Raw genomic sequence first — 24,760 nt, forward strand, 5'->3', positions numbered from 1 at the left:
AAATAAAATCTCTTGGGCCTCACTGAAGGAGGCTTTGAGAATTGCTTCCTTGGGAAAAATAACAGCCTGAGCAGATATTTATATCAAAATTTGCCAGAAAATGCACTCAATCATGCACAAAAGATAATAAAACACAATGAAAAATTTAAATACAATCTTTTTCTTGTTTTAACTTCATTAACTATTAATTGCCACTTATAACTAGCATGTTCTGCCCTTTAGTAAATATGAGGACTATTTTCAAAAGAAATCTAAACTCAGAAAAACATGTGCAATGAGTAACACTTGAGTTAATGAACAAAATTTATACACCTGGATAACTTACAAATATCTGAGGCTGAAACTCAGCTATAGGACAAAGGCCTTATTGAAGATTCATGACTACTACTTGGAAATGTATGCAGTTTTCCCTCATAACTCATTTTAGGTTTCAAATGCCTTATGTTTCTAAGTGTTGGTTGCCCTGTTCCCTACTCAGATGCTGTCACTGTTGCCATAATGTAGCTGTTATTAGGCCAAGGACAAAAGAGTCAAAGAAGGGTTGGCAAAGACTGGTAGGCAAATGCTTTAGAAAGTACATAGCTAGAATTCATGGCTGAGAAGGAAGGAAAGAGGTAAAAATGACCTCTTTAAGGGCATACATACAAAAAAACATATATATAACTAATAAATGGAAACTTAAAAACTAATCATCTTAATCCAACACCTACACAATAACCTCCTCCAAGATGGACCCAAATAATGCCCGCCTCCTTATATCCATATCTTTGTATAAGCCCTGTCCACATTGTCCCATTGTTGTTCTGTATGATCAATAGCATATGGAAAAAGTGATGATATGCCACTTCTGATATTAGGTTATAGAAGATATTATGGCTTCCATCTAAGTTCTTCTATAGCCTGGATCATTTGCTCTGGAGGAAGCAAGATTTCATGTCATGAAGAGCCCAATGGAGAGGCCCATGTTGTGAAGAACTATAAGTGATCTTAAAAGAAGATCCTCCAAAAGCTATTTATAAAAGCACTCAAAACGTAAGTAGGTAAAAATCTAACAATATATTTGAAGGTTCTCTATGCTGAAAAATTATAAAACACTAAAGAAAGAAATCAAAGTAGATCTAAATAAATAAAGATATAATATTCGTTGATTGGAAATATCAATATTCTTATGATGTTAAGTATTGCCAAGTTGCTCTATAGTTCAATATAATCTCAATCAATACCCTAATAGGATTCTACAAAATATCTCTAAGCTGATTCTAAAATATGGACAAACAAAGGAACTAGAAAGCCAAAACAATTCTTTTAGAGAAGAATGCAGTTGGAAGACTTATCCTACCTGATTTCAATACGTACTATATAGCTGCAGGATTGAGACAGTGTGGTATTGTGGAAAGGCAGACATAAGCAAATGGAACCAAATGGACAGTCCAGAAATAGACCATATAATTTTACTTCTGACAGAGTTACAAAAGCAATTCAATAGAGAAAGGATAATCTTTTCAACAAATGATATGGAAACAATGGACATCCTTAAGCATAAAAAGAAAAAAGAAAAAGACCTCAGCTTATACCTGGTAGGCAAATGCTTACCAGTACAAAATTAACTTTAACTAGTTAACTAGTAAAAATTTAGTACAAAATTAAACTAGTACAAAAATTAACTTTAATCATAGGCTTAAGTATAAAATATAGAAATACAGAACTTTTATTTTTTTAATTCTTAAAATTTTTTTTCCAAGTTTATTTAATTTTGAGAGAGAGACAGACAGAGCCTGAGTGGGGGAGGGGCAGAAAAAGAGAGAGACACAGAATCCAAAGCAGGCTCCAGGCTCCAAGCTGTCAGCACAGAACCCGAGGCGGGGCTCAAACTCATGAATGGTGAGGCCATGCTCTGAGCCAAAGTCAGACACTCAACTGACTGAGCCACCCAGGCACCCATTTTTTTAAAATTTTTTTTCAAAGTTTATTTAATTTTGAGAGAGAAAAATAGAACTTTTAGAAAAAAAAATATAAAAATTTCTTATGACCTTTGTTTAAGCAAGGTATTCTTAAGTATAAAAATTCACAATCCACAAAAGAAAAATTGCTAAGTCCAAGTTAGTAAAAAAATAAAAACCTTTTGTTCTATGAAAAATCCTGTCAAGAGCAGGAAAAGACAAACTATAGTTCGTACAGAAATACATGCAGATCATTTATCTGACAAAGCACTTGTATCCAGAAAACATAAAGAACTTTCAAAACTCAAGAAAAAAATCCATTTTTTTAAATGAGCAATAGCAAAAAGTCATTTCAAAAAGGAAGATATATTGAATGTCAATAAGCACATAAAAAGATGTTTAACGAAATGGAAATTAAAATCAAAATGAGATACTGCTATACATATATTAGAATGCCTAAAATTAAACAGAAGAATAATACATAATACCAAGTTCTGGCAAAAATGAAGGGTAACTGGAACTCTCAGACATGGCTGGTAGGAGTAATAAGAATGGAACATCCACTTTGAAAAAACAGTTGGCAGTTTCTTATGAAGTTAAACACGGGAGTTTAGAATTTCTTACCTACATGAATCGTGAAAGAGAAAAAAAAAGGAAAATATAAGGAAAACTGAGAAACTAAAAACTCACAAATAGTCACAAATCATTATTAAGATGTATAGGGGTGCCTGGGTGGCTCAGTCCGTTAAGCATCTGATTTAGGCTCAGGTCACGATGTCTGAGTTGGTGAGTTAGAACCCCTCTGTGCTGACAGCTCTGAGCCTGGAGCCTGCTTCAGATTCTGTGTCTCCCTCTATCTCTGCCCCTCCCCCACTCGCACTCTCTCTCTCTCTCTCAAAAAAAAAATTAAATAAATGTTAAAAAAAAAATGTAGCAAGACATGATGGAGTGATATGAACTCCTATTCTGGAGTCCCCCTTTTGCCAATTTCTGTGCATGGTCATGCTGTCTACGCCCAAGGTTTATGTCTGCAAAATCGATCTAAAACTATAAGCAATCCAAGAATGTTATAAGATCCAAATCATTTAGTAAATTTTAAATACATTTGTAGGTTTTTAGAATCAAATGTAGATTTAGGATACTTATATGGTCATATTGAAGAAGTTGAAACTGACTTTCCTATAATGTAAAGAGAGTCAGTCTGTACTCTGCTGTAGGAAAACGATTTATTTTAAAATGTACCAATATGCTGAATGGATATGGGCTTTGTTTTCTCTAAAAATGTTACCGGGGCGCCTGGGTGGCTCAGTCGGTTGAGCGTCCGACTTCAGCTCAGGTAATGATCTCGCGGTCTGTGAGTTTGAGCCCCGCGTGGGGCTCTGTGCTGACCGCTCAGAGCCTGGAGCCTGTTTCGGATTCTGTGTCTCCCTCTCTCTCTGACCCTCCCCCGTTCATGCTCTGTCTCTCTCTGTCTCAAAAATAAATAAATGTTAAAAAAAAAAAAACTTTAAGATACCCAATATCCATTTTAGCAGAGAAAATGGACTTCTTCAGAGGAAGAAAAATTAAAATGGCCTCCAAAAAGGGCATTATCATATTGAAATGGGTTGAATGGAATAATCATTACGTATGAAATTACTATAGAACAAGGAGGAGAAAAGCATACATTCACTCCCTAATAATTCTGGATAAAATCATTGCTGCTATTATACTTTAGTTTTTATCCCTTTTTATGGACATTAATGTTTACAGAGTTAAATCTAAGAAAAAAAATATAAAGCTATGTGTTATAAAGAACTTCACTGAGATAGTACAGGGACGAACATTATTTTTCACATCATGTAATTACTTAACTGTATTCAATCCCATAGTGTGTTTTTATCTGCTAACTTTTGTTAGTTTTGTTAGCTTGGTGCATGTTTCTGTGTGTGTGTGTGTGTGTGTGTGTGTGTGTGTGTGTGTGTATTTAAAGGCACCTTTAGTCATGGCACTGCTGCTGAAAAAAGCAACTGGACAATCTGCATGATGTAAAACTGGGAAATGGGATGTTTTATACCTTCAATCTACTGATTGTGATAAAACAGATATGTTATATTTAGGCTGTAGAATTTTTATAGAAATGCAGTGCATAAAGTGGAGGAAAAGAAAGAAATGTAGTTCATATAGATTATGACAGTGGTAAAGGAGAAGGGAAATGAAAACAAGGCGGACAGTTGATAAGTCAAAAGAAACAGATTTAGACAAGTAACATAGCTATGAAAGGAAATTATCATATAAAATTAGCAAAGAGAAAACAATTAAATCTTAATAGCTCTCTAACAAAACTTATGAATAAGTAATATACTATGTAGAGAATTCTAAATGTTATAATAGTTAGAAAACATAAAAATAGATTGGGCAATAATTGGAGATAAATCATGAAGATAAATCTTACCTTCAATTTCCAGATTTCTGATCCTTCTCTTCAGCTAGTAAAACTAAGCTACAAACTTTCTTTATCAATAGTTAAATTAACATATGTTCGGGGCGCCTGGGTGGCGCAGTCGGTTAAGCCTCTGACTTCAGTTCAGGTCACGATCTCACAGTCCGTGGGTTCGAGCCCCGGGTCGGGCTCTGGGCTGATGGCTCAGAGCCTGGAGCCTGTTTCCGATTCTGCGTCTCCCTCTCTCTCTGCCCCTCCCCCGTTCATGCTCTGTCTCTCTCTGTCCCAAAAATAAATAAACGTTGAAAAAAAAAATTTTTTTTAATTAACATATGTTCTTTTTCTTAGCTTTAACATAAAATGCCTTTTGTCAATTTTTTTTTAGCTAACAGAGTGACTTCTCAGATAAAATTAATGTTTTGTTTCTCATTTCATATTAAGAAATAGCTATTTCTTATGGTTACATTGGTTTCTTGATTTCAAGAATGTTCTCATTTATTTAAATCCTAAAATAGTTCAAAATTAATCTGCAATAAAATGCAAATAAGATGAGTTCTAATTAAAAATCAAATTTAACAAGTTCTCCAACACTAATTTTTCATCACAATCCCCAGGCCAGATTTCACACCTTATAATACTATCAATGGTCTGATTCATGACAGTAAAATAAAACCATATTTCAGTGTACAAAAAAAAAAAGTGGAGCAATAATAACTCTACTTAATAATAGCAAATATCAGAACTTCGAAGTATTTGGGCCCTAAGTAAAAGCTCCAATTATTTTAACCCATAAACATTTAATTAAGGTCCATGTTCTGTTTTTAATATTCCCATCCAAGTCCCTCAATTTTGTATTCTTTTAACATGTGCTATGTGTGTTTTCAGGGTTATAAGCAAAGTATAGGATATAAAGAAATAACATGTTTGATTGCCACACTAAAGGGGTTTACAATCTGTTTGTGGGCTGAGACCTGCATGTGACAATCAAATATCAAAAGTAGAATTAACATTTTAAAAGTAGGAAAGGTAGTCCTTAATTGCCAAATAAATGGCATAGAAACAAACACATTTGAGTTCAAGGGAGGAGACCCATCTGAGCTACAGTGTTACAGGAGGATCTGAGTGGTGCCAAGCATTGCACTCTATGCTAGTAATACAAGAAGAATACATGTTCCTATCTTCCAGAAGCTTCCACTCCAGCCCATGGACCCGCAAAATGTAACCAAAAACAATGAGAGCTGAGTCTAAAAGTAGATGTGAGATTTAAATATAGGGGCGCCTGGGTGGCGCAGTCGGTTAAGCGTCCGACTTCAGCCAGGTCACGATCTCACAGTCCGGGAGTTCAAGCCCCGCGTCAGTCTCTGGGCTGATGGTTCAGAGCCTGGAGCCTGTTTCTGATTCTGTGTCTCCCTCTCTCTCTGCCCCTCCCCCATTCATGCTCTGTCTCTCTCTGTCCCAAAAATAAATAAACGTTGAAAAAAAAATTTTTTTAATATATACACAAAAGAGAGCAGAGCATTGCAAGTGCAAAGAACAGTTTGGTGGACAGTAGTTTGTTGTGCATCGTCTATGGGTTAGGCACTTTGCATACATTACTTTACCCCAAAACCATACTACAAAATCATTGTTACTATTATTATCCTCATTTTATAATGCAGGAGCAAATTTTTAAAAGTTAAAGAACTTACTCGAATTCATTTGGCTAGTAAATGGCAGATTTATCATTTGAGCCAGTCAGGCCACTAATTCTCCATCACAGGTGCAAATGTTAAGAAAGGAGTCCTCCTTTACAGGTTTTATGTGAGCATCAAGTGTGTGCTCACCTCTCATTTGGGTATAGATCTACAATCAAATAAAATCCTAAAATTACATCTGTATTAGGTTTTTTCTTTGTTTGTCAGGACATATAACACATTACCACAAAATAAGCAGCTTAAAACATACATTTATTATCTCATAGTTTCTGTGAGCCGGGACCTGGGGAATGGCTTAACTATGTGTCTTCTGCTGAAGGTCTCATCAGCCGCAATCAAGGTGTCAGCCAGAGCCTTATTTTCATTGAGGTGAGGGGTCCTCTTCCAAGCACATGAAGTTGTTGGCAGAATTCAGTTCCTTATGATTATAATACTGAGGCCCTGAGCTCCTGGAGGGCAACTTTCAGTTCCCCTCCATATGGCCCTGGCACTTCACATCTTAGCTGCATGCTTCTTCAAGAGCAGAGGAGAGATTGTTACTCAGAGAAGTCCCAGTCTTTTTTCAAGGGCTTTCACTTGATTTTACCTGATAATCTCCCTGCTGATTATTTCAAAGTCCCTGATTTAGGACCTTAATCACAATGCATGTTCTGCACCTTTGTCACAGAACATAATTGAATCAAGGGATAGCATTCCTCCATTTTTGCCATATTTTATGGATTAGCAGCAAGTCTCACTTCCTGCCCACAGATTATAAAAGGACATGCATACTAGAAAGCAGTGGTAATGCAGGGTCACCTTAAGGTCTGTCTGCCACACCTGTCTGCAAAACATTGGGTGTGTTTCTTTTTAGATTAAATACAGGAAGAAGAGCAATTAAGGGTAATTTGGGGGTGCATAAGCCCTGCCTATGAACCTCTAGCTAGAGAGTAGGTGTGAGAGAGGGAAGCATTTTAGGTGTCAAATTTTGAAGGCATAGCCTTTGTCAAGTGAGTGTAAACTTTGAGTCTATAACCCTTCCTTTGTGAACCTCTAGCTTGAGAGTAGGAATGACAGAAAAGGAATATTTGTTAACAGCAGATGTCAGGTGATAACTGTGTGTGTGTGTGTGTGTGTGTGTGTGTGTGTGTGTGTGTGTTTTAAGCAGGCTTCGCACCCAGCACAGAGCCCAATGCGGGGTTTGAACTCACAGTTCTGAGATTAAAATCTGAATTGCGATCAAGTCAGACACTTAACTGACATCCCACAGGTGATAACTGTGTTTTAATTTTTAAACATGAGACTTGGGCACTAAGGAGATACCAGACACCATTTTATGAAGCTCTGGTCATGCTACTGTAGTAGCATATTAATTGAGCATCGTTAGAAACACCAGTAGTTAAAATGCAAGGTGGAATGCAGAAACAGTAATGGTAGAAATCAGTCTGAACTCCCTACATCTACTAGGAGAGATAACAAGTGAGCCATTCTCTAAGTATCTTGTTTTAGTAGGGGCCTATGGGAGAGAAGTTTGTAAAGGTTGCTTGATTCAGGGGAAAAATGCATGTAATGGACAATTGAATCATATGAAGCTCATCTGCTTTGTTCAATACTTAAATCTCTGGTTTGACTAATGAGGAAGCCTAGAGGGGATTTTCCAACATTCACTGGCTCAGTGCATGTTTATTACTACAGCTTAAGGGAAGCCAAACAAACCAATGAGCCACTATACTCACAATCTGAAAGTGTTGTTTCATGGTAACCCATGGACTTTCATTCTAAAATGCACAGCAAAGATTCATGGGAGCCCAAGGCTGGCTGCATCCCCAGACCAAACAAAATTGGGTCGATGACTATGTGACACATCCAGCCTAGGCCTGATCCTTATTTTAGATGTAAGGACACTCATTTGTTCTATATTCATATTTTTTCTTTGCTCTGACATATATCTCTGATTCACACAGCAGAGGTGCTGTTGACATTCACTTTCAACAACTCAGATGGTTTTATTTACTCTGCAAGTATAGCAAGAGCTGGCATTCATCAGGATCAGACATGTTACTTAGGAAGCCAAATGTATCAGGGGATTCCAAGTCTTCCACATGGAGTACATAAGCTAGAGGTGTTACTGCAATAACTCTAAACTACCTATTGGACTGCAACACATCCATAAACTTCAATTCCTCTCTCCAGTGTTGCAATGACTTCTACACTGAGGAGAGACTAATCTCTACACAGATATTTTTAAGGCCACAAACATTAAGTTTGCTGTGTTCACAGAATACTGGACTCAATTTCCCTATAGGCTTTGTTAAACCTAATTTAAAATCCTAAAATTACATCTTATTCAGCACTTGCCCCTTTGGGCCTTCTAGATATACCTCATCCCCTGTCCGGTAGAATCCTCTTACTGAAGAATTTATCAGGCTCATAAGCCTTTGAAAGAAATTTTGCCATAGGGAGTCATACTGCTATGATGGAGTTGTGCTAAAATATGCTGTCTTTATGTATTTCACCATTCCTGAAATACTCTTGTTGTAAATCTCACTGAACATCACTGGCTTTTATTAGGGAACTGAAATGTACTGCTAACCTCCAGGCATAATAGGAAATAACCACCTTTTCCATCTAAAATCCTACAAAAAATCAATCCAAGATATAAAAATCTGGAAGCCATTCTTTTTGTATTATGCCACAATCATACACTGAATTTTAGGGTGAATTTTCTCTCCAAATCCTCTCCAATTCCTGAAATTTGTTTATCATAGGTACATAACTCGAGGCTTTAAGCATGGTAAAATACAAATATCCCTAGGAGAAGAAACACTTTATCCTAATACTTTATTTATTTATTTATTTATTTATTTATTTATTTATTTATTTATTGGTTTTGTCTTGTAGGAGCAGAGAGAAGATTCTGAAAGTCAATGCAAGAAGAGAATATGAGGATATAGGGTATAGGAAAAGAAAGCTATTTTCATAAAAGGTGTTACTTCTTAAATATATTTAGGGATGGGTGTGACAAATTTCAGAAAGCTTATATTAACCATAGTCATTGATATTTACTTTACATTAAGTATATTCCTTAAGTGCTTAGAATCAGGCACTATCCAAGCACTGGGAATGAATTCTAATCTAGTGGGGAGTGTATCCATGTAACAAAATGAATACCTGAAGTCAAGTCAGTTTGACTTTGCTTTGTCTTAAGTGTTTACAAAATTTCCTGGAAAAATATGACAGAGAAGTAAAAAGAGACAGAAATATTAGATATAGAGATAGAGCTGATGAGTCTTTAATTTACTAAGGTACTACAACTGGAGGTTAACATTCTAGAGAAATTCCCTAGAATCATATCTATGTCACATCAAAAACCACCAATTTTATTTTTTTAATTAATCAAAACTTCTATAGCAAGCAAGTATGATATCAGTGCTAAAAACAAATCTCCAAATGGAGAACATGTATAAAACTATATAAAACATTAAAAACAGTCTACCTTTTCTCAATGCATGGCTGAGTTTACCTTAAAATAAGGAATATCCTCAGGTGAGAAACAGCAAGGTAAAAGTTGAATCCAGAGAGCTATGATAAACTGTTAGAGGCTAGTCATCAAGAGGACATGACACTGGTTGACCCATGAGCTGGACACTGGTAATCTGTGGCTTCTCACCCCTGCGCCTATCATTGGAATGTGTATTTTATTTGCCTCCCAGTACCCAGAAGCTGCTCTGAGGACACAGACTTGAAATAATGTTGTGGTGTTACCACCATGGGTACACATGACTAAATCCAGTTGCAGCCTCTGTAAAAACTGTTAAGGTATTGGTGGGCAGTGTCAAGATCTACTTATCTTGTGGCCACCCAAGGCAAGGCTTGTGTGTAAGTTCCCTTGCTTATAAAACCTACCACCTACCAGTCTGACTGCCCTGCTTTTTCTTCAGTATGTACCAGCTTTCTTCATGAGGGCTGGTTTCAGATTGCACCTGGGAAGCTCCCCAGGATGTTGTAAGCAAACAGCCGGTGAGGCAGCCAGGAGACTAAAAGAAATGGGTCTTAGGGTCTTAGGGTCATCTTTAGGGAAAGTCCATTTAGCCAGTAACCTCTGTGTGGAGAGGGATGGCCCATATTCTCTATGTTTATGGACCACTCCATGAGTAAGGGGGCACCTCAGAAATGCTAGCTGCAGCTATGTGCTTCTTTGCAAAACTGTGCATAGTGCACTATGACTAAAAGAATCCTTGGAAAATTGAGGAGAACAAAGAGGAGGCTGTTGTGGTGACTGTCCAGGAAATGGACAAAACACTCTGACATCCAATCCCTAATGCAAAGGAGAGCAAAAGCACAGCACAGTGAGTTCTGGTCCAAGATGGTGATGTAGGAATACCCTGAACTCACCCACTCCCTGGAATGTACCAAATTACAACTATTAATAATAAAATCCCTCCTGAAGAAGCACTGAGGGCTGACTGAACAATTGCTGAACAACAAAAAAAATAGAGAGAATGGCAAGACAACAGCAGGAGTTCTGAAGACACAGTAATAAAAGGAACCCCAACCCCCTATGCTGCAAATGGCAATGGGGAGGGATACTACCAAGGGACCAGGAACAAATTCTTCTGTCCTTGGGTATAGAAAAAAAGCCACAGTTTAAGAGAACAACTAGCATATAAAAAAGACAACACTAGAACTCTGCCAAGTGGCAGAACTCTGCCAGAGCTGCAAGAATACTCTCCAGGTCAGAGGGACTGGAAAATGACACAGTTAATATTCCCACTCCACCTTAAAAGCACAGACTGGAGCAGAGTCTGGGCACCATAACAGGCTGGTCTGGATGCCATAACTGGCAGGTATGGTTATCACAGGAGACTTGTGACCTCAGCAAACCTAGGGTCTGTGACAAAGAAATAAAAGGCATCCAGATTAACAAGGAAGAAGTCAAACTTTCACTATTTCCAGATGACATGATACTCCATATGGAAAACCTAAAAGACTCCACTAAAAATTGTTGGAATGAATACACGAATTCAGCAAAATTGCAGGATATAAAATCAATGTGTAGAAATACATTGCATTCTATACACCAATAATGAAGAAGCAGGAAAATAAATCAAGGCATAAATCCCACTTGCAATTGCACCAGAAACAATAAAGGACCTAAAGAGTTGGATCTATACTCTGAAAACTATAGAACACTTGAAATAAATTGAAGAGGACACAAAGAAATGGAAAAGCATCCCATGCTCATAGATTGGGCTAAAATGTCTATACTACTCAAAGCAATCTATGCATTTAATGCAATCCCTATCAAAATAACACCAGCATTTTTCACAGAGCCAGACTAAATAATTCTAAAATTTATATGGAACCACAAAAACCCCAAACAGCCAAAGCAATCCTGAAAAAGAAAAATAAAACTGGAGGCATCACAATTCTAAAATCAAGCTATAATAAAAAGCTGCAGTCATAAAGATATGATGGTACAGGCATGAAAACAGATACATAGATCAATGGAACAGAATAGAAAACCCAGAAATGGACCCACAACTATGTGATCAACTCATCTTCAACAAAGCAGGAAAGAATATCAAACTGAAAAAAAGAAAGTCTTTTCAACAAATGGTGTTGGGAAAACAGGATGGCAACATGCAGAAGAAAGAAACTGGACCACTTGCTTACACCATACACAAAAATAAATTCAAAATAGATGAAAGGTCTAAATGTGAGACAGGAACCCATCAAAACCCTAGAGGAGAACACAGTAACCTCTTTAACCTCAACTGGAGCATCTTTTTATTAGACACATCACCAAAGGCAAGTGAAACAAAAGCAAAAATGAACTATTGGATTTTATCAAGATAAAAAGCTTCTGCACAGCAAAGGAAACAATCAACAAAAGTAAAAGGCAGCTTATAGAATGGGAGAAGATATTTTAAAAACAACATATCTGATAAAGGCTTAGTATCCAAAATGTAAAGAACTCATCAAACAATACCAAAGAGCAAATAACGCAGTTAAGAAATGGGCAGAAACATGAATAGACACATTTCTAAAGAATACAACCCAATGGCTAACAGACACATGAACAGATGCTCAATATCACTCATCATCAGGGAAATACATTTCAAAACCACAAGGAGATACCACCTCACACATTTCAGAATGGCTAAAATTAAAAACACAAGAAACAACAGGTGTTGGCAAGGATGCAGAGAAAGAAGAACCCTCTCCCACTGTTGGTGGGAATGCAAACTGGTGCAGCCACTCTGGAGAACAATGTGGAGGTCCTCCAAAAATTAAAAGTAGAACTATCCTATGATCCATCAATTGCATTATTACATATTTACTCAAAGGATACAAAAATACAGATTCAAAGGGTATCCTAATGTTTATAGCAGGATTATCAACAATAGCCAAACTATGGAGACAGCCCAAATGTCCATCAACTGATGAATTGATAAAGACATGATATATTACTCAGCCATCGCAAAGAATAAAATCTTACCATTTCCAATGACATGGATGGAGCTAAAATGCATTATGCTAGGAAAACTAAGTCAATCAGAGAAAGACAAATACCATATGATTTCACTCATATGTAGAATTTAACAAAAAAGGAAATGAACATATGGAAAGGAGGAAAAAATAGAAGAGAAGGAAACAAACCACAAGAGACTCTTAGTGATAGAGAACAAACTATGGGTTGATGGAGGGAGGTGGGTGGGAGATGGATTAGATGGGTGATGGATATTAAGGAGTGCAATTGTGTTGAGCACTGGGTATTGTATGTAAGTGATGAATCACTGAATTCCCCTCCTGAAACCAATTTGCACTGTATTTTAACTAAAGTTTAAATTTAAAAAAAGGAAACAAAAATAAATTAAAAATGTAAATGGCCTAAATATTCCAATCAAATGACATAGGGTGGCAGAAAGGACAGAAAAGTAAGATCCATCTATAAGTTGCCTACAAGAGACTCACCTCAGACATAAGACACACACAGATGGATAGTGAAGGGATGGGAAAATATTCACCATGCAAATGGAGGCAAAAAAAAAATACTGAAGTAGCCATACTTATATCAGACAAAATAGATTTTAAAACAAAATTGAAACAAGAGACAAAGAAGGACATCACATAACAATAAAAGGATCAATCCAATAAGAGAATATAATAATTGGAAATATCTATGCACCCAACACTGGAACACCTTAATACATAGAGCAAATTTAGCAGACATAAAGAGAGAAAATTATGGTAATAATAGTAAGGGACTTTAATACCCCCACTTACAACAGTAGATAGATCATCCATATTGAAAATCAATAAGTAAACCTATCTTTCAATGACATATTAGACCAGATGGACATAACAGATATATACAGAACATCCCACTCAAAAACAACAGAATACACATTCGTTTCAAGTGCACATGGAACATTGTCCAGAATAGATCACATAGTAGACCATAAAACAAGCTTCAGTAAATTTAAGAAAATTAAAATCATACCATGCATCTTTCCAATCACAATGGTATGAAACTAGAAATAACATCACAAGGAAAAAAATGGAAAAAAACACAAAACATGGAGACTAAACAACATGGTACTAAAGAACCAAAGGGTCAACAAAGAAATCAAAGAAGAAATAAATAGATACATGGAGACAAGTGAAAATTAAAACACAATTGTCCAAAATCTTTGGGACATAGCAAAAGCAGTTCAAAAAGAGATACAGCAATATATGGTTACCTCAAGAACAAGTAAAAGCCCAAGTAAACAATCTAACCTTACACCTACAGGAACAATCAAAAGAAAGCCCAAGAAGAGTAGAAGAAAGGAAATAATAAAGATCAGAGCAGACATAAATGACATAAAAACTAAAGACAGAGATAGAGAATGAATCAATAAAATGAAGAGCTTTATTTTAAAGAAAAAAATATATTTTTTTTAATTTTTTTTCAACGTTTATTTATTTTTGGGACAGAAAGAGACAGAGCATGAACGGGGGAGGGGCAGAGAGAGAGGGAGACACAGAATCGGAAACAGGCTCCAGGCTCTGAGCCATCAGCCCAGAGCCCGACGCGGGGCTCGAACTCACGGACCGCGAGATCGTGACCTGGCTGAAGTCGGACGCTTAACCGACTGCGCCACCGAGGCGCCCCAAAAATATTTTTTTTAAAAACAAGCTCTTCATTTCATTGATTCATTCTCTCTTTCATTAAAAAAATCTTTTTTTAAAAGATTTTTAAAAAATTGACAAACCCTTAACCAGACTCATCAAGGAAAAAAGAGAAAGGACCCAAATAAGTAAAGTCAGAAATGAGAGAGAAGTAAAAGTGGAAACTACAAAAATACAAAGATTTATGAGAATGTTATCAAAAATTATATGCCAACTAAATGGACAACCTAGAAGAAATAGAAAAATTCCTGGATACATGAAACCTTCCAAAACTGAACCAAGGAAGAAATAGAAAATCTGAACAGACCAATACAAGTAATGGAATTGAATTGGTAATCAAAAAATAAAAGTCCTTACCAGATGGGGGCACCTGTGTGGTTCACTCAGTTAAGTGTCCAACTGTTGATTTCAGCTCAGGTCATGATCTCACAGTTCATGAGATCAAGCCCCGTGTAAGGCTTCCTGATGACAGCATGGAGCCTCCTTTGAATTCTCTCTCTTCCTCTCTCTCTCTGCCCATCACACACAAGCCCTCTCTCTCTCTCTCTCTCTCTCTCTCTCTCTCTCTCTCTCTCTCGATAAATAAATAAACATTAAAAAAAGATACAGTTGTGATTAAATATTTTTTAAAAAGTACTTACCAAATGGATTCACAGAGGAATTCTCCCAGACATTTAAAAAGTTAGTACCTATTCTCCTCAAGCTATTCCAGAACATAGAAGAGGAAGGAAAGCTTCCAAATACATTCTGTGAGGTCAGCATTACCCTGATATCAAAACAAGACAAAGACACCAAACAAAACAAAACACTCCATGCCAATATCCCTGATGCACATAAATGCAAAAATTCTCAACAAAATATTAGCAAACCACATAGAACAATATATTAAAAAGATCATTCACAATGGTCACGTGGTATTTATTCCAAGGATGCAAGGATAGTTTAATATTCACAAATCAGTCCACATCATACACCACATCAACAACAACAAAAAGGATAAAAATTATATGATCATCTCAGTAGATTCATAAAAAGAATTTGGCAAGATGCAATATCCATTTATGATAAAAATCCTCAACAAAGTGGGGTTAAGGTACATAACTCAACATAATAAAGGTCATATATGAAAAATCCACAACTAACATCATACACATTGGTGAAAAACTGAACTTTCCCTTTAATATCAGGAATAAGACAAGATGTCTACTCTTGCTACCTTTATTCAATATAGCATTGGAAGTTGTAGACAATCAGACAAGAAAAAGAAATAAGATGCATCCACATTGGTAAAGAAGTTAAAACTATCACTATTTGCAAATGCCATGATACTATATATAGAAAATCTTAAAGACTCCATCAAAAACTACTAGAAGTAGGGGCACCTGGATGTCTCAGCTGGTGAAGCATCTGACTCTTGATCTTGGCTCAGGTCATGATTTCATGGTTCATTAAATCAAGCCCCACATTGGACTCTGTGCTGAAAGTGCAGAGCCTGATTAGGATTCTCTCTCCCCCCACTCTCTCTGCCCCTCTCCTGATCTCTCTCTCTCTCTCTCTCTCTCTCAAAATAAATAACTTTAAAAGAAAAACTACTAGAAGTAATAAACAAAGTCAGTAAAGTGGCAGGATACAAAATTAATACACAGAAATTTGTAGCATTTTTATACGTTAATAACAAAGTAGCTGAAAGAGAAATTAAAAAACAAAACAACACCATGTATAATTGCACCAAAAAGAATAGAATACCTAGGAATAAATTTGATCAAAGAGGAGAAAGATCTATACTTTGAAAACTATAAAACACTGATGAAAGAGATTGAAGATAACACAAACTAATAGAAATATATTCCATGCTCATGGGGACACCTGGGTGGTTCAGTCAGTTAAGTGTCAGACTCTTGATCTCGGCTCACGGTCATGATCCCATGGTTCATGGGTTCAAGTCCCACATCGGGCTCTGCACTGATGGCTTGGAGCCTGGTTGGGATTTTGTCTCTCCTTCTCTCTGTCCTTCCCCCACTTTCTCTCTCTCTCTCTCTCTCTCTCTCTCTCTCTCTCTCTCTCTCTCAAAATAAATAGATAGACTATAAATATACATACATATATAGGCTTATGGATTGGAAGACTTAATATTGTTAAAGTATCCATACTATTCAAAGTAATCTACATATTCAATGTAATCCCTATCAAAATACCAACAGCAGTTTTTACAAAACTAGAACAAATAATACTAAAATTTATATGGAATCACAATATACCCTCAATAGCCAAAGCAATCTTGAGAAAGGAAAACAAAGCTGGAGATATCACAATCCTACATTTCAAGATGTGCTGCAAAGCTGCATAATTGAAACAGCACAATACTGGCACAAAAATAGAAATGTAAATCAATATAATAGAATAGAGACACTAGAAATAAACACACAATTATGTGGTCAATAATCTTTGGCAAAGGAGGAAAGAATATACAACAGGGAAGACAGTCGTTTCAATAAATGTTGCTGAGAAAATCAGACAGCTACTTGTGAAGGAATGAAATAGGATCACTCTCTACCATCACATGCAAAAATAAACTGAAAATCAATTAAAGACCTAATTGTGAGACCTGATACCATAAAAATCCTAGAAGAGATTACAGGCAGTATAAAAATAGTAATACTATATGATCCAATAATTCCACTACTAATATTTACCCAAAGAAAACAAAAACACTAATTCAAAAAGATAAATGCACCACTATGTTTATTACAGCATTATTTACACTAAGACATGGAAGTGACCTAAGTGTCCATCATAGACAAATAGATAAAGAAAATGTTATATATATAATACTATATATATACATATAATATATATATATGTTGTACATATAATGCAATATTACACAGGATAAGGGTAATATGGTGCCATTTGAGACAACATGGATAGACCTAGAGGGTATTATTCTAAGTGAAATAACTCAGACTGAGAAAGACAAGTATTTTATGATTCCACTCATAACAGGAATCTAAAAAAATGAACACACAAACATAAAGTAGAATCAGATCTATAAATACAGAGAACAAACTGATGGCTGTCAGAGGGGAGAGGTGGGGGGTTGGGAAAAATGGGTGAAGGGATGAGGGAAATACAGGCTTCCAGTTATGGAATAAATAAGTCACAGAAATAAAAGTCACAGCATGAGGAATACAGTCAATGATATTGTAATAGCAACGTAAGGGGCGAGATGATAGCTACCTACACTTGTGTTAAACATAAAATAATGTATAAACTTGTCAAATCACTGAGTTGTACACCTGAAACTAATATAACATTATGTGTCCAACTATACTCAAGTAAAAAATAATAATAATAATAATAAAATACTAAGAAAAGCAAAAAACAAAGCACGACAATAACAACCTTAGCCAGTGGGGTAGTCTCTAGCTCAGAAAATGTAAATGATGAGAGAATATACTCCCACTGAGCTTATTGATGTAACTGCCAAGCTCTAACAGAAGGCCAGAAAAAGCATCCAGATTAATGTGGCCATGGGACACAGGGGGTGATGCCATTTCCCTCACTGAGCAAGGGCAAGAGGCAGAGTAGTACCTGCATGTTGCTCAGGGATAGGGGATCAGTTCAAGTACTCATTCTCTTATATACTGAAACATTCTAGCTTTCAGTGAGAAAGAACTTTCTCAACACGTGGAACCCTTAAAATCTACAGAAAAGTAAAGACAAATTATTAGGGAATTGGAATTGAGACAGAATCTATGCCCCTGTCTTTAAAGTTCCTGATCAGGCCACATTCACTGCAGAAATGAAAGCAAGATATTCCAGTGTGCCCTCACTCTGGGTATGGGACGCTGAGATCCATGCTGAGCCCAGAGGTGACACAAGATATTTATGTGTTGGGCAAGTCATTGATTATATGGGAGAAACTGACAAATCCCAGGGGCAGGGACAGGCTGTCGGAAAGACCTGAGAGAGGAACTTGGAGAGCAAAAATGGTATCCCAAAAGGCTATAAAGTGCCCAGTAAATGTAACCTGGAAGTAAAGGTAATTTGACTTCATTGCTGTGAGAACCACATCTAAACAGATAGATTGACAACCTAAGCCTGTGTTGGTCAACGTGTGGAAAGACAAAACCTGAACAACAGTTCAGACCTGCCCCGTTTGGTCCTACCATCCCTGATGGCCCATCTTCTTCAACAGAGGCACCATTGATGATAACGGTGGGCAAGAAGTTACAGACAGGAAGGTCTTTTTGACACGGCAAATTGGGCATTCTGCCTCCAAGAATATGAAGTTTTTATCTCTCCAACACCAGAGAACATGTTGGACACTGATATTCTATAAAGTCAAACTCTGCAAGCCTCTATCAGAAAATTCCTCCTCTGGGTTAGAGTAATCAAATAGTGCTGAGTGGAAACACCAACTGGGAATTGATAAGCCTGCCACCCCTTGAAAATTGGTAAGTCTCAGGTGCCTGGGTTGCTCAGCTGTTTAAGCCTCTGACTCTTGATTTTGGCTCAGATCATGGTCTCATAGTTCTTGAGATCAAGCCCCATTCTCTCTCACTCTTTCTCTCTTCTCCACCCCTATGCTCTCTTTCTCTCAAAATAAATAAATAAACTTAAAAAAAAGTGGTAACTGTCAAAAACATAAATTTCTTGGGGAATACAAGGAGATAAGGGAAACTATCCAAGAACTCCACCAAGTGGGTATTATACTCCCTGGCCATAATGCTTTCAGTATAACCAGCAAAAAAAGCCAGATGGCATATGGCAAATAATGATGGACTACCAAAAGTTGAAGAAAACACTGCCTCCATTTATACAGCTGTGCCCAATATTGTCACCATCTTAGATACCTTAGCCACAATCCTAGGAGTGTACCATGCTGTGCTGGACTTATCAAATGCTTTTTTCACTATACCCCTGGCTACTGAGTCAAAAGAGCAATTTGCTTTCACATGGAAGGGTCAACAATGGACCTTCCACGTGCTTCCCCAAGGTTACCTGCACAGCCCCACTACGTTGTGGGATGGTAGCCCAAGCTCTGTCTCTGTTCTTCTCCACATCAGTAAAATGGGTTCATAACACTGATAATATACTGTTAACATGTGACTTGCCCCTGCTGCAGGACATTCTGCAGGCTTTGCTGGAACATCTGCATGGGAAGAGGATAGGTGCTGAACCCACAGAAAATGCAAGGCACAGGCACCACCGAAAGGTTTGGGGAGTCATTTGGTTGAGTAAGACACATATTGCCCCCAAAGCTGTGATTGATAACAGAGAAGATTATTCAACATCTAATAGTCTAAAAGAAGCGCAAGCCTTTGTAGGGATATAGGGTTTGGGGAGGACTTGGCATGTGCCTCTGTCCATTATGTCTCCTGGTAAAGAAAGGGCATATGTAGAATTGGGGATCAGAGTAGTGAGGCATCTTGGGAAGGCAAAAATACTAGTGAATCAGACTAAAATTCTGAGCATCTTCCAAGCAGGCTACCATTTGAGTTAGATGTGCCTGTGACTCTGGAAGGTATGGGTCAGGCACTGTGGCAAAGACAACAAAAAGAGATAACTCTGGAAGAAGAAAGAGACTCCATATACCCTCATGGAGAAACAGCTTCCAGCAGTATATACAGCACTCCTCCAGGTAGAGCCTCTCAGGAAGGAGTAAACCACAGCAGCCAGTGGGCCAAATTCAGATTGCTCATAATCACTTATGAGCAGTTAAATTTTTGCACTGACAGGCCATTCTAAAGAGATTAAGCCTATGGCTTGAATAATGGGAAGGGTATATGAACATGAATGAACATGAATGAAGCCCTTGTGGGGTCAGGATATGTGGGGTCAAAGATTTTTGGGTCTACCCACAAGAGTCTGAAGCAGTCTCCACTATTTGCCACATCCAAACTCATAAAGCACTGACACCCCTCAGTCAGGAAGCTGATGCCCTCGCTTAGGTATAAATCTAACAATTGACCCTTCAATAAACACAATAGAGTGGGTGCATAGAAAAAACAGCCACTGTTTATCCCAGGTGGGATGACAAATTGCCAAGGATGTGGATTGTCCTTGAAATATAATGACTTGGTTAATGCAACAGTAGGTCTTACATGTTCTAAACCATACCCAAGGAAACTGCAAAAGGAGTCTAGAGCAGTCTACTGGAGTTTCCAACCAGTTAGGGAACATCAAACTGACTCTAAGTGACTGTTCTAAATATGCCTTGTTTTATATGGACACCATTTTTGGCTTAACCCAAGATTTATTCTGCCAATGTGCAAACCAGGCTGCCGGCATTATGGAATTGGAGAAGTTGAGTGGCATGTGCCCTCACTAACTAGACAGTAAATAGAGGTCACATTTCAAAGGCCATGGTCTGTAATACTGGGCAAAAGAACATGACATTGAATGGAGGCTCCATGTCATCTATAACCTGCAAATAGCAGCATTGATAGAAAGGAAAAACAGAATATTAAAGCCTCAGATTAATTTATGAACAGGTAAAACCACCTTGGCCAAGTGGATTAAAGTACTATGCATTGTTTTAATACAGTTGAATGACCATCCAGTAGGGCTTGTTGCCCTAAATGCCAGACCAGGAAACCTTGCCAAGGCACCCAATACTCTAATGTGCTTTGCCCCCAACTCTCACTATGAATCAATGTGCTATGCTGCTGAGAACACAAGCCATCAGGCTTGAGAAGGGAATTATCTACTGGAATTTGCAATGGGATGTTCCATGGGAGTGGGTGAGTTACATCACCCCCCCCCCAGGTGAGGGGTAACTACTCAATCTCCCCTGGGATCCCACTGTCCTCCTGCAAGCTGGACTTGTTGAAACACACTATGCCTGGAATAGAACACATACCCCTGAAAGAGGGGAGAAGGTGGGGGTCCCTGTCTGGCATAGCCCACCACCAGTTCATCTCCTTATGCCAGTTGGGGCTGTCTCTTCCAGATGATATGTATCGTATGCATAACTAGGTCAAGTTCCCATAACTGCCAACCTCCCTCTCCCCAAGGCCAGGAGGGCATGTTCTGTTTTCCACTGGTATGATCATTTGGCCACCATATTTGTTCCCTCCGTTGGCCTAAAGAACATCATAGCACACATAGAAGCCCTTACTAAATTCACAAAGCAGGCTTTAAACAATAGCCAACACAGCCTGCCCTTACTGAACACTAATGTCTCTAATGAGGAAAGCAATCCTCCAAAATAGGATGTCTTGAACATTATTACTGCCTCTCAAAAAGGCACCTATGCGATTATCCAAACAGAATGTTTTCTATTCATACCTGATAAACCTGCTAATGATTATTTTCATTAGATCACATAAGGACACAGTTTAATGCCTTGAATGAATTTACCACCAGCCTAGAGGGCTTAGTAAATCACTGGTTTGAATAATGGGGCTCTTGGTTGAAAAAAATTGTCACTGACTTTGGGAACCATTGTCTTAATCTGTTTTCTCTTGTATGTATTCTTACTGTGGCATCTGCCTCCAAGGCAGCCAAAAAGCCACCAAAGGAGCTACCTCCATGCCAGTGAAACCCCCTACTGACTGCTCAGGGCACATTGTGGAACAGGGGTGTGTGTGAAATTATAAGAGCTGGTCAGGAGGAGTGGAGTGTTAGGGGAAGTCATCAAGAAGATGTCACTCCTTGTTGACCTGTGAGCTGGATCTTGGACAATCAGAGGCTCCTCATCCCCTCCCTTGTTTGGGAATGTGCATTCTGCTTCTCTTACCCACTCTTAGAAGCTGTCCCAAGGACATAGCCTTAACACAGTAATGTGTTGAGATAATTTGGCTGGTGTATGTGACTGAGTCCAGTTAAGACCTCTGTATAAACTTTTAACATTCTGGTAGGCAGGTGCTGAGGTCTACTCATCTTGCTGCCATCCAAGATTAGCCTCATAAGTTCCCTTGTTTATTAAACCTGCCACCTACCAATCTGAAACGGCCTGCCTATTTCTTTAGTCTCTCCCTACCCTCCACATATGGGAATAAGATTTAGATTACACTCAGGAAGCTCCCAAGAAGGTTTCAACCCAACAAGAGCATTGAAGCAACCATTTTCCTTGTGTTTAAGTACAGAGGCAAGAGACAAAGCCTAGAGACAAAGCAGGGCAAAAGATCATAGTGAATTCCTCCACATAAAAGAAAGATCCCTTAAAGTCCTCATAAGTGAAGTCATATGATTTTGTCTTTGGATGTAAATTTTAAAAAATAAAATAGAGGCGAAAAAAAAGAAAGAAAGATCCCTGAAGGGAAAAACTTCCACAAGGTCTGCTGGCTAAAAATTGACCCATGGAAGGAGAAGGTAAATGTAATTGCCTGTCTAGACCTTCATTCTGGGGAGAGCTGGAAAAATGAGTTTAGCCTGTAGGTTCTAATTCTGGATAAGGAAGAGTAGGCACACTGTATCTCATCTTCCCCACTGAGTGCTTGGACAGAATGCATGGTGTCTGAAGAATAAATAATTAGCAGGTGGACTGGAAAAGAAGACCAGAATTTGAAATACCACAAAATTGATGATGGTTTCTCCTTTTTGTCCTAAGGTATCATCCAACCTTGATGCAAGGCAGCCCAACACACCAAAGGACAGGCACACAGGAGAAACAGATAGTTCAAGAAACCCTCAAGTTCTGTCTTGAAGAATGGGAAAAGAGTCTCCTAATACTCAGAGAAAGTTGGGGAGGGGGAACTCTCCCATTCTCTGTTCACTCATGTCCCAGCCCCTAAGCTGGGTATAAACCTTGCATTGGGATAAACAAGAGTGCCATTGGCAACAGCCAGGGCCCATGCATGGGTGCCTAAAATGTGAAGAATGGGAACTTTTCTCTCCTTTAGAAGGAGTGATGATGGTCCTAAGATGATAGAGAAGGCAAGCCTCCTTGCTTTTCTCCTTTCTCTGCCTTCCCTATAATACTTGGCCCCAGACATAGGCACAGTGACCAGAAGAGGCAACAGAGAAGGATAAATAAACCCCTAGCTCTAGGCCAGAAGGCAGAAAAGTACTAGAGAACCTAGAGAAAAGAACTAGGAAACTAAGGGAACTTCCTTAACTTGAGAAAGGGAATCTATGTTTAAAAAGAAAAAAGTAGTTACAGCAAGTATCATAGAAAATTATGAAACATTAAAGGCATTAATGTTTAAAAATTCAGGTTTATGGATATCATCATGTGCCTTTTTTAAGCTTAATAAGTACGTTGGTGTTTGCCTTATTATTATTATTACTAATAATGTATTCATTATATTTTGAACACTTTTATGCTTATATTTTAGCTTAAAAAGTAAAAAAATACTTTAACGCAAATAAAAATGAGTATTCATTAAATGTATTTATAAAGTTCATGTTGTACCTAGGGAAATGGTTTACATAGGAAATTTGAAATCAAGGTTTCTAGCCACTACTGTCATTAACTGCAGGACCTGTATGAGTAACTTAACATTTCAGAGTCTCAATTTACTTTTTAATAAGTTAACTGAGTTAGATTCAACATCCTTTAATATACAGTTACACGCTCTATGATTCTTTTAAACCAACTGATGATTGTGCTCTGGGTTTTCATTACTTAACTTGAATACCTTCATGTATTTTTTTTTAATTTTTTAATGTTTATTTATTTTTGGGAGAGAAAGACAGAGACAGAGACAGAGAGACAGAGTGCGAGCAGGGGAGGGGCAGAGAGAGAGAGAGAGGGAGACACAGAATCTGAAGCAGCCTCCAGGCTCTGAGCTGTCAGCACAGAACCGGAGGCAGGGCTCAAACTCACAAACTGCAAGATCATGACCTGAGCCAAAGTCAGATACTTAAGGGACTGAGACACCCAGGCACCCTTGTCCATGTATTTAGGGTATAATTTTGCATTCATGACAAAAGTTACAAGATAAAAATTACATTAAATTCAAACTTCAATGTCCACAAACAAATTTTTATTGAAGCACAGCCATGCTCACTTGCATTATCTATGGCTCCCTTTGTACTATAACAGCAGAGCTGAGTGGATGCAACAGAGAGTATATGGGGTACTTGTGTAACTTTTCACTGCAGTTCAGTGCACAAATCACAATAATATAGTTATAACTTGGAAGCTTTTTATATGTCATATATCACCATGTTGGAACTTTTATTTTGTAATCACCACTGCATATTCTTCCTGTAAAAACAAAACAAAAGTTGGGTTTGCACTTTTAAAGCACAGATCAAGTGTGCAGTGCTTCAGATCATCAAGAATTGTATTTATTATGCAATGGCACTGTAGCTGTGCTAAAAGAACAATATGTGTTGAAACAATCAAGCTAATTAGTTACACAATATTGATTGCAGCAGAAGAAATGTGTCAAGAGAAAATAAACTTCTTTGTGACTATTAGCCTTTTGGTAAGAACAGTAGTTCAAAGAGTGAAAGACGTTAGAAGAATCAAATAGTCAATTTCTTAAAAGGGAGACATGTTGCCAATACTACTCAGTTGTTTAAGATGTCAGTGCTGAGTTTGAAGTAGCTGAAAAATAATAGCTTCTGTGAATAAACAGAGTGGAACAACA

Source organism: Prionailurus viverrinus, chromosome B2 (genome assembly GCF_022837055.1).
Source record: "Prionailurus viverrinus isolate Anna chromosome B2, UM_Priviv_1.0, whole genome shotgun sequence".
In the NCBI taxonomy this organism is placed as follows: Eukaryota; Metazoa; Chordata; class Mammalia; order Carnivora; family Felidae; genus Prionailurus; species Prionailurus viverrinus.